This window comes from Zosterops lateralis, assembly GCF_965231275.1.
Source record: "Zosterops lateralis genome assembly, chromosome: 4".
Taxonomy (NCBI): Eukaryota; Metazoa; Chordata; class Aves; order Passeriformes; family Zosteropidae; genus Zosterops; species Zosterops lateralis.
In genome coordinates this window covers 3013377-3024621 of record NC_139765.1, presented here as the reverse complement: position 1 = coordinate 3024621, position 11245 = coordinate 3013377, and the positions used below count along the sequence as shown (strand labels likewise).

Genomic DNA, 11245 nt, shown 5'->3' with positions numbered 1-11245 from the left:
CCAGAAAATCATACTTGAACACAGAGTATGAGTTTAGCCATTCTGTTGATAAGAAAGCAAAACATAGATGTGTTTCTGGCACTGTGTAGCTGCTTAAACAGAATTGTGACAACAGTTAGTGATTTTGACTTCCAGAATCATGAAACTATGGAATGAATATATTGACAAGTCCAGTTTTTATTGAGTATTTTGATTATGACAAGAATATGCAATTAAACTGCATGAACCAGTGCGTGTTTGAGATTGTCATCTAATAGATTTTTAGTCATTCTTTAAACATAAGTTGTCCAGATTTTTGTCCACCATAAAGTAACCCTGAGACAAAGATATCCAACAGAGCAAGGAATAGTAGCTGGAGGCTTAATGAAAAGCACTTGCAGAGCACTGTGCTACAATCATTATTTCAATTTGCACGTTATAAAAATCCCCAGCTGCAATAAAAAAAGAATTTAGTTATCTGAGATGGAAACTAATGAAATAAATGAAAAATGAGGCTCTAAAGGCAAAAGTTTATTCTAAGGAGTAGCTTCAGTGGGGGAAAAGGATATGTTTTTATGGCAATGAGGATTTCTACTTTGTCAGAAAGACTGGGGGAGTGGACTTGAACAGTGACTGCTGTGGGCATATGATTGATATGCATGGAAAATATATTTGTGTTAACTTGTTTACAAAGAAAATGTCATATAAAGACATGGATGTTTAAATCGAAGCAACATCTTAAAATTGTTTTAGAGCTGAAAAGAACCCAAGCAAACTATCACATAGACTAGTAGGGATTGTAGTGTGTTTTATGAACAAATGGTTTGCAGCTTTTCAAAAGTGTCAATTTACAATAACAGCAAACATTACACTGCAGTGTCATGATCCCCCACAGAAATACATCAGGTGGGGAAGCTGGAGGAAGGAACTGAGATGAAATGATCTCTTTCACTTGTCAGAGGTGACTGAGCTGCAAACAGTAAACATGCATGGTGAGAAAGCAAAAAATAATATCTGTATTTACTCCCTTTCCTCGGTCTCACTTGTAAACTCTGCTACAGAAACTGTTGGAACACAAAAATACACATCAACATATTTATCCAGCATGGTGCCTGGGGCTGTATTGTGGCTGTACCTCTGTGGGTAAACAGGGCTGGAGTGGGCCAGGGCACAGCACACAGCCAGCACTGCAGTCCAAACACGAAGGCACTGCCTTGCCAAAGCCCTTCAGCAAGTTTGTTGACTCTGTTCATAATAAGATCCATTCATTGCAGGGTTGGGTGCATTTCTAGCTCTGTGAAATGCAGGTGCAATCACAGAATGTTGGTGTCCTCAGCATTAGCTAAAGTCTCTCCAAGGACTCAGCCAGTCTAAAACCAGCAGCCACGAGGCTCTTTGTGCACTTTGCTGGACCTTTCCCCTCCTGTTCTCTCAAATGCCTTGGGGAAAAAGGGAGAAGCACTGCAAGGTGCTGAGGACATGGTTGGAGTTGGGATGAGTTCAGAAGGGAGGGAGCAGCACCAAGCCTAAGGATGCCCTGTCTGCAGCAGAGCTGGTGCTGATCCCATCCTTGGAGCTTACCAGCACATTCAGTAATGGGATGGTTTCAGAGTTTAAAAAGGTTTTGGGTATTGAGAGTTGAGCAGAGGAAGGAATACACACATCCCTTTTTGAACTTACCAGGCAAAGGAATGATGTTTTCTGATAAGAGAGATCCTCCTTAAAATTGTTGGCTGCTCTGTGGATTTTCTCAGCTTCCAGAGATTGTCCCAGTAGTTTTGGGGTGTTTTGTGTCACTTTGCTCCTACCCACAAGTTGTAGTTAAAAGCCATATTGGAGTTCATGATGGGGGCTTATGTTCTTGTTTCTCAAATTATATGTTGGCTTGCCATGCAGAAGTGTTACTATTTCTTGTAGAAAAAAAAAAAAAAAAAAAAAAAAGGATTGATGATCCACAGAGAAATAATAATTTTATACTAGTGGGAGACCAAGCCAGAGCAAACCCTGGTGTCCCAGCATTTTCACTGTTTCATTGTCTTAATTTGATTCCTTATGTTTAGTCCCAGTATCTTTTGGGAAGTTGCTATGCCTAGTACAACTTACCTCATTTATTTTTGCATAAAACTTTATTTTGCTTTGCTGAGTCAGAATTCAGTGCTAGTTTACTCACAGTAATGATGGCAAGAACAGGGAGAATGGGGAGGGAGAATAGATTGTAAAAGTTATGGAGAACTTAACAGTTGTTTATCTTTGTATATCTTAATTGCATGAGTGGGTATGAACACTGGGAATTGTGCCAGAGACCAGGTTGTGTTTGTTTCCTGATGACTTACAGAGAAACCTGAATAAAACAGCTGTTACTGTATCATCTCCAGCTCCAGAGGGAGCATGTGTTTAATAAATGTGGAGATTACTATCACACACTACTGCTGTGCCTGAGTCAGGTTAGTGGGTTACAGCACATTTTCACTGAATTTGATGATAAACCAAAAGCCCTAATTCAACAAACCCTTGGGGGCAGATCCTTAAAGTCCTAATTTAGGAAAGGTGGTGAAAAATCTAAATTGGGCTTTAAAAGCATCAAAATAGACAGAGTGCCTATAGATAGACTCTGGAGAGACAGAGTGGCTTTATCTCCACTGAAGCTCAGAATGAACACAGTGAAGGGTTGGGTACATCCCATTATAAAAGATGTTGTGAACAGGAGCCCTGACCTCAAACTGCCTCACCTACCCAAATTCCCAGCTGAGTCCCACCTCCAGGGGCAAGTCTTCCTAAAGCACAAAGGGGTTTTGCCTACAAGCAGCTTATTCCAGGAACTCTGTGGCCAGGGAGACTTCAGCCCCTTTGGAATCCATCCCCTGGGTGTCTATGTCTAGCATGGTTATATTAATGGTCTTATGTCTGCTCATCATTCACTGGCAGTGGTTTTATACAGCAAGTATCAAGTGAGCTGAAAAGGCAGGTGGATTATGAGTGGCAATTACATGTGGAGAGGAGAAGAGGTGCAAAAGTACCAGGCTGAAATCATGGTGGTCTCATCAAATGGTGAAAAAAGTTTTTTACGCAGTTGTCACTGTCATTTTCAAGCCTGTTAAAAAACCTCTTAGCAAAGAAATGCTTTTTCACCTCCCCTTATCCCATTAGCCTAAGCAGAGTTAGGGAATTTGACATAAAGTCAAATACAAACCACAACTTAGCAAGATTCTCAAAACCAGCTTGCCTCTATCTGTACTACAAGTGTGTAGGTTTAGACCCAGAGGAAAAGGGAATGTGCTAAGCCCTGTTGTCTTGCAGTTGCTAAGTTGGCCTGTGGAATGGCTTATCAAGCTTTTGTTGATGCACAGGAACTTGTTAAACTTGATTATGTGTTAAACCCTTGTTAATTTTGCAGTAGTAGCACAGGAGTCCATTGGTGAGCTGACCTCAAACTACTGAGTTGCTGCTTCTGAGGATTATAAAGCCACATTTGTTCAATTTTTTTTCCTTCTATTTTCCATGGTTTATTTTTATTTTTCATGTGTTTTCTTTAGTTCAGTGTGATTTTTGTAGTGGTAAAATAATGTGTGAGGACTCCCTGGGCAGAAGTCCCCAGTCACTGAAGGAAGTGTTACAGTTGGGATTCTGGGATTCTTTATTCCCATGTCTGGTGCTGGTCCCTTGTGGGACTCTGGGTAAGAGGACAGAGGTGGTTTTTCTACAGAAAGCACAACAATCTATTTATATTTAAATTCATATGGAAGGGTGACTTTAAATAATTAAGTGTTGCCAGCACGGTTCCAGAATTTATGAAGTACAGGTATGAGTTTCTCATCTCAACTATGAAAGCTCTTCCATGATGATGTAAATTATTAAATTATTCCACTACCTGAACATGCTTCACCATGGCTACCCTGAGTCCAGATGTCCCATTGATGGAACAATCCTATTTGTCTTTCTTAGTTGGAATTCTAATATGATTCTAAAGGAATATATGCAAAGCAAATTTTGCAAAGGGAATCAGTTCATAGATAAAAATGATCAGAAAGCATTTGAGGCAGCAGCAGTTTTATCTGGACAAACATGGTGTGATCTTGGAAGCCTTTTCCTGAAACTGCACACATTATTACCTGAGTGTAATAGAAATTTGTCTTTTTATGTATTCCCATGATATGGTTAGAATAAAACATACAATTTATTATCTTTCATAGAATATAGGAGATATAGATGTAGAAAAGCTGTTCTGAAACTTACTGTGCCCTGTCAGAAATGTGTAACTTTTTAAATCTGTGTATAACCCACAAAAATTGCTGTACTTTCATTACCAGGATTCTGATTTCCTCCAGCCACCTGTGTGAAGGGCACCTTGCATTTTCTTTCTCTATTCCTTTACAACAGAAAGAGTTTTAATTTGTCTGGAGGGAAGATGCAACAGGTGAAACTGTTTCTCCTTATTGAGAAAAATTTCCTCTTTATAGCTGCCCACTGAGCACTATTCGAATAAAACAAAGTCTGTCCAAACCAAATAAAACTACAAAATCAGAATTTTAAGTATCAAAATTCTCAATACTATTTTGTTGATGGGGTTTTTTTTCCCCTTAGCTTTTCACTTCAAGACATTCAATAACTGTCAGCTTAATTGCTGAGGATGTCACAGAATTGCAGACAAAGGCCTGTCACTTTTGGCTTACAAAAATTTTGAGTGCATCTGAAACCTGAGGCCGCAATCTCCCTTTTATATGTGAGAAAACTGAGGTGTAAATATTCCAGTATTGTCTAAGACTTTTTCTGGGCTGGAGGACAGATCCCCATCCGTGAGAGCAGCTGCAGTTCTGTTGCTCAGAGCAGTCCAGACAGAAACCAAGATGTGAGAAAAAGTTCTGTGACATGAAATCAAGATAAATTTTCAGTATATCCCAAGTTGCAGAGTAAAATACAGCCAAGTAGAGTTGATTACAGTCCTCTGCTGAGTTCCTAGGGACCAGACTCGTATCATTTGCACTCAGCAAAGTATACACTGAGTATTTACACAGCAAAATCTGTCCTACCTTGGTTTTTGCCTTCTTAAAGAAAAGCCTTGTGCTTCAAAATTTTCTGACTTTGAATTAGTTTTAATTCAGAAGGAAAACCAAATTTTTTTGGGTATTCAATACCTATTGTTGCTTTGCTTCAGGTGAGAGTGAATGCACTAGAAAACCAACAGTTAGGAGGATACAATAGTGGTGAGTTCATTGAAACTCAAAGGAAAAGTCTCCCAACACTCAGGAACAAGAGCAGATGGCCAGACTTTGCCAAAATCTGGGGTTGAATTCTAAGAGTGTTGTGCAGAAGCTGTCCTTCAACAGGTACCAGATTTAAGCATACTGATCAGAACAGGCATAAATATTTTTAAAAGAAAAGAGAAAACAAGAGATTGCTAAAAAAAATCATAGCCTAGATGTGCTAGGAACCATCAGCTGGTAGGTAACCTAGAAGTCATATGGATATAGTGGTTGGTTGAACAGAAAAGCACAGTTCAATATGGCTAAGTGATAAACTAGGACATGCAGATAATTTCTCAATGAAAAAGAATCTGGAATAGTTTAATGCAGTTGTCATTTCTGCAGGGCTCCATTGCTAGTGCCTTTTGGTGTGGATAGGATGAAAACTAAAGGGGGAAAATAAAGCTGGAGGTGCAAAGTATGCCTTGGAAAGAGCAGCTGTTTGAAACAGCCTGCAGCAGCATGACAGCCAGCCAGCTTGCCAGAGGCAGCAGAGAATTTAAGTCAGATCAGAAATCTCTCCTCACCTGTGTGACAGAAAGTGCAGCAGGCAGGCTGGAGCTCAGAGTGACTGGCAGTGCTGACAGGATGGGAAAACTATACTCACTAATGGGAAAACACACTGCAAAACAGGACCTTAAGGAAAAAAATTAAAAAGAGAAAAATAGGCAAAAGAGGCTTTCACACTCTATCATTCAACAGCATTGGAAGTGAACCAATGTTCTGTTCATACTGTCTCCTTTGGATACAGCAAGATTATATTAAATAAAAGAACTGACATGGTTTTTAAAGGCCTCTAGCATCCAGCTGACTGACACATCAGGTGAGAAAGATCTGGGAAGAATATTAAGAATACTAAGCCAGAGCATGCTGGAAAAAAAGCTTACATTCACACATAGCACAACAAATGGACTCTGTTTTAAGTATACCTTATGTTGTATTTGTCATGTGTCTGTCTTTGAAGGCAGTGGCTGCTCTGAGTACTGTGGAAAGATGCTCAGCATCTTTCATACCTGCTGTAGTCACTATGGGTGTCTCTGTGTGTGTCTTGTGTTGTTCGCTGTGCAGAGAAATCAGTCACAGGCCATGTTGCAGGCACTGCTCCCTCTTTTCTGCTATCCATGACAAATCTCAGAGTTGTGATCCAGCAGAAGCTCTAGAGACTGATGCTACAGTGTGTTTCTGGTTATCCACCAGGAGAAATTCAAGATATGAATAGCAAATACCTGTTCATACAAACTGTTAGCCTCCTGTATGTGGCATGCATTTCATCAGTTCTATTAATTATTAAGTTCCATGTAATTATGTTTGAGGTTGCTCTGAGCTATTCTGAATTAATTTAGGAGTTAATGGAAATAAGAAGGGAGATGCATATATTTAATAGTCATTTATATTTCAAGCCTAATAATACTTGCATGCTTTGTTAAATTTGGTGTTTTGAAGTCACTGTGAGTGCTTTCATAGCAGGACCTTGTAGGAGCACCATGAGACATTTTTAAGAGGGAACACAAAGGAAGAAGGGAGTGAGACAAAGATCAGGCAAGCAGAAAATAAGAGAAGGAGGAAGATAAACAAGTGGGAAGGAATGAGGTGAAGAAGAGGAGAATGGATAAAAAAAATTAAAAGAAGAGTGAGAAACAACGTAAGGCAATGATCCATACTTCCCTCTCCTTAATTCTCTGGCTCACCAATAACGTTTCTTTTCAATATCTGCTCCCTTAGATTTTTCATGTAGGTAACTTCTCTCTTGTATAAGCCACAAGACAGTCACGGTAGCAGTGTATTTGGGATTTTATTTTTTCCTCAGTGGGATAGATCATGTTCTGAGATTGCAAAGTCAACCTGCAATCATGAGCAAGTCATCAGGATGATTTCCCTGCTCTGCTGCTCCCAGGAGTCCAGAAGTGGAGAAACAGAGGTGTTAAGTGTAACAGGGAAAGGAGAGCATCTGGACTATGCTCATTATTGATAAAAGCATTGAGCCTGTGCAGTAAATTGATTAACCTAGGGTTTGTGCATGATGCACACTATGACTAATCATTTTCCAAAGGCTGTGCCCGATTTATCAGGGCCGAGAAGCCACAAATAATCTTCTTTCTCTTGTTCCACCATAAAGCATTCACCTTGGAGTAAAAGCAACAGCATTTTTGGCCCCCTTTGATATGGAGTACCTTCTTTAAAAGTTCTCTGTATTTATAGCTCTCTAAATCACTGCACATGCCATGTAAGCCCATATTATCCACTTCAGTGCTGTGAGCATTGTGTTACACTGGTGATTTACCAGAGCTGGCAGATTTTCTCCCTACACTTTACATGGGCAGAGGATGGAAAAATAGCTGCTATCTTCAATCCGTATCAAACTGCAAAGTACTAGAAAGGCCAAAGCTAAGAGCCTCCTTGCTAAAACATTAATTTTTAACAGAAATCCGCATGATCAGTGTTGGCATTTCAGTATTTAGTGTAATGAGAATTGGTTATTTAAACTGACATTTCTTTGTAAGGCTGCAAAGGCCAGGATGGGGAAGCAGGGATGTGAATGTTCTTAGGCTGTGTATTTCTTCTCCTTCTGCTTCTTCAGAAGTGAACTCCTAGTTACTTGCTTTTCTAATCCCTAATTGGCTAGAGGATGTCACAGGAGTTTATAAAAACTACCTCAGGACTTGACATCCCCTCTGAAAGAGGAGCTGTTACACCATGTGCTGTAATTTAGAGATGTGAGGGGCAGAAAAAGTTAAAAAATTTGCCTGAAGTTCCACAGGAAGGCTGTAGAAACTACAAGGACTTAACAGAAAACCTGTGAAGGAGATCACTTGTCAGTGCATGCAGTTTAATTGATACTGTGTTGATTTCACCAAATGTGTTTTGTTAAGCTGAGGATCTGTTTTTATGTATGTTCCTACTAAGAACAGAATGCAGATACCCTGATCCCCTACTCTGTTGGTCTGTTATTTTTTAATGCCCTTCTTTTCATCCCTGGTGCACTTTAACATCAGTGATTGATGAATCCTGTGGACGTGTTTGGAGGTCAAAGTGTAGCTCAGGGAGCTCGGTGGATAAGAGTGCATTTCACAAATCCTCTTCTCTCCCCCCTTTCCTCCCCACATTTTTTTTTTTTTTGTTCTCTTTGTTCCCTCTTGGCTCAGTGTTGTAAATTGAATAATTTCTGGTGGTGCCAGGCAGCTTGACTTCTCACTGAAATTCAGGATGCCTGGGCACTGGGAAGGCAGCAAATTGACATTGGAAATGGAGAGGTTCTGAGAGGTGAGGAGGAATACAACCACCTGAACAAGTCAAAAAAATATTGTCAGCATTATTTTTGCAAGAAATTCTCCCACTAAGCCCAATTTTGTTCTCTGAAGTAGCTAATTCTTCTGGGAATAATAATAATAGTAATTATAGATTTTAAAAAATCTAAAAAATTAAACCCCCAAACTTCAAAACTCTGAAATATTTAGATTGTCCTTGGCATTGTGTGGAAGTGGTGTTTAGACAGCTTCACCTGCCTCTCTGGGTGGCTGTTGTTTGGCACTGAGAGTCCATGGAGCCTCTCATCAGGCAGAGAGGATGGTACAAGGAGCAGCTCAAACACAGAGCCTGATTTTCTGGGTGCAGGAAGGTGTTCCTGGTAGTGTCTCTGAATCCAGTTTCCTTTCACAGGTGAAATCTTTCAGTCTTGGGGGAGCTTTGCAGGAACAGAACGAGCAAAACCAACCCAAAGGGTTGTGCCAGCTCTGCCAAGGGGCAGTGCTGGAGATGAGACTGGCTCAGCTGTTTGTCTGCCTGCTCTTCTTCAGGGCTGGGATTCTGCTCTTCACCTTTCCAGACAAAATGCTCTCCTTCTAAAAAAAACCCTATCATTTGGCCTAAGTGCTCACTTATTGGTTATTTAATTGTTCTGCTCTATTTTGGATCTAAAAAACATATCACAGAAAACCAAACAAACCTGTAATGAGCTAATTTAAAGCAGGATTTTTAGTTTCCTAGGCTAATCTGTGTGTCTCATACTTGATTCTTGAGTAGTACATTTACCTGGAGATTTATTTTGAAAACACTTGGTGTGTAGATGAAAACAGGACTTTTGCGCATTTGGCATTAGTTCAAAATGTTCAATCTTCCTAGAATTGCTAGAAATAGACAGTGAGCTGTCATTGCTGTGCTGTCTGACCGATTATTGGCCCAATGAACACTGAATTAATCTGGAGGATTTCCTATCAGGAGCTCAGCAAAACGCTCCATGAAACAGCCTCGCAGCAAAGTAAAATGCCAAAGAAACAATAAAATCAAAGAACACCAGTTGTAATGCTCAGTAATTAGAGCCTTTAAAAGGATCTAAAGGATCCTCCCTGGTGGGAGCAGAAGAGCTCTTTTGTGGGTTTTATGTTGTTTTTGTTGGTTTTATGCAAAGGGGATATTAGGTGACTAAAGGAATTTTCCTGTTGTCCAGACTGTGGGTTTGTTGTTTAACCCAGCTCCAGTGGCACTTCTGAATGTCCATCAAATTCACTTCTTCCTATTAGCCACCAAGTGCCTAAACCCAAAATGTAAATAAATATACCTCCATCTTATTTGTATGTCATTTAGTTAAATATTTTTGGGCTTGTTTTGCTTCTTCATTTCCTCCAAAACCACCTGCAAAGGCCTCATTTTCTCTTGGTGTTTTTTATGACTCATTTCATGGAGATATTTCTGTGCTGAGCTATACAAAGTTGAGCTGTCCCTAAAACAACTTCATAATCACAGAAGTATGGCTGTGTTGAAGAACATTTTTTAATTTTTTTAATTTTTCCTTTTTCATATTTATTCTCTCTTTGGATTTCCACAAGTCCTATTTACAGGCAGGAACAGGATTTTCTTGCTTTCCAACATGGCATGATGTCAGGAAAAGCCCTGCCATTTTTTTTCTGCTTGCCTTGACCACCAATAAATACGACCCAAATTAAAATCCCCATGTTCGGTGTTTAGCTGATGCTTTTCATCAAAGTATAGAAAATCAAATACAGCTGTTCATCAAGAAGAATTCTAATTTTTTTGTGTGTTCACACAAGCACAGCAATATTGACTGCACTCTGTTTAGTCTTCTGCTGACCTCTGGCAAACAGCTTGTGGATTCCTGAGGATTTTCTTCACCTTTCTTTACTTAGATCATTAAAGGCAGGGATTGCAGGGAGATCTCATTCTCATTTCCATGTGCAGCTCTTCCAGTGCATCTCCATCTTCACCTGCTTGCTCTTTTTAAAGAATGGAACCCCAACTAGTGTACATGGTGACTGGGATGAAATAACACAGCATTTCTAGCCTGTGAAATCTGTAGAGGCCAAAGGCAGCTCCAGTCAGTGCTGTAGTGTTCTCTCTGAAGTGGAGATGAGATCCAGGTCTGATCAAACCGGTTCTGAAGCCCACAGAGTCCCAGCAATTTCAGTAGGATTTGAACTGGCATCACGAGACTGTGGACAGCTGCCAACAGCAGAGATTGGATCAGAAGGTGGAGAAAATCATCATCATTTCTTTGGGTTACACCATTGCTCAGGTAAAGAAAGGCAGGAATAATTGTACTGCAGTCCACTTCCTGCAGAAGAAATTAGCAAATCATTTTATTAAACCATAGGAGAGAAGTGACTCTGGGTTCTGTACAGAGCTGTGAGAAAGAGAGTAAAAAGCAAGAAAGAAATCAAGAGGTACTAAGTAGATTAAAGGCAATTCAATCCTGAAGAATATCCTTGCAGAGCAAATTACACACCCTACTACTCCCAAATCCTGCTAATGATTTTATGGTAATAAGAGCAGAGCTATGAACAGGTGATGCTCTTCACTTTGGCACAGAAGAGAGCCTGCTACTGTTAGGGTGAACAAACTATACTGTGGTGATAAATAAGCCTCAATGCACAGAAAAAAGAGCAATGATATGACAGCAGCAGTGGGGTTTGTGTACACAGTGGATGTTTCTCACCCTGAATGTGCCAGCAGAGCATAGAGAGTTCTGAGAGAAGCAGGTTCTTCCACTTTCACACCACTATTGCCCTGTAAAC

The 11245-nt window shown here is 40.0% G+C and overlaps 1 protein-coding gene across 1 annotated transcript in view; it reads left to right on the top strand.

Annotated features, from left to right (window-relative positions):
* SCUBE1 (signal peptide, CUB domain and EGF like domain containing 1) overlaps window positions 1–11245 on the top strand; it is a 175619-nt gene that overhangs the window by 44784 nt on the left and 119590 nt on the right. The window lies entirely within an intron of this gene.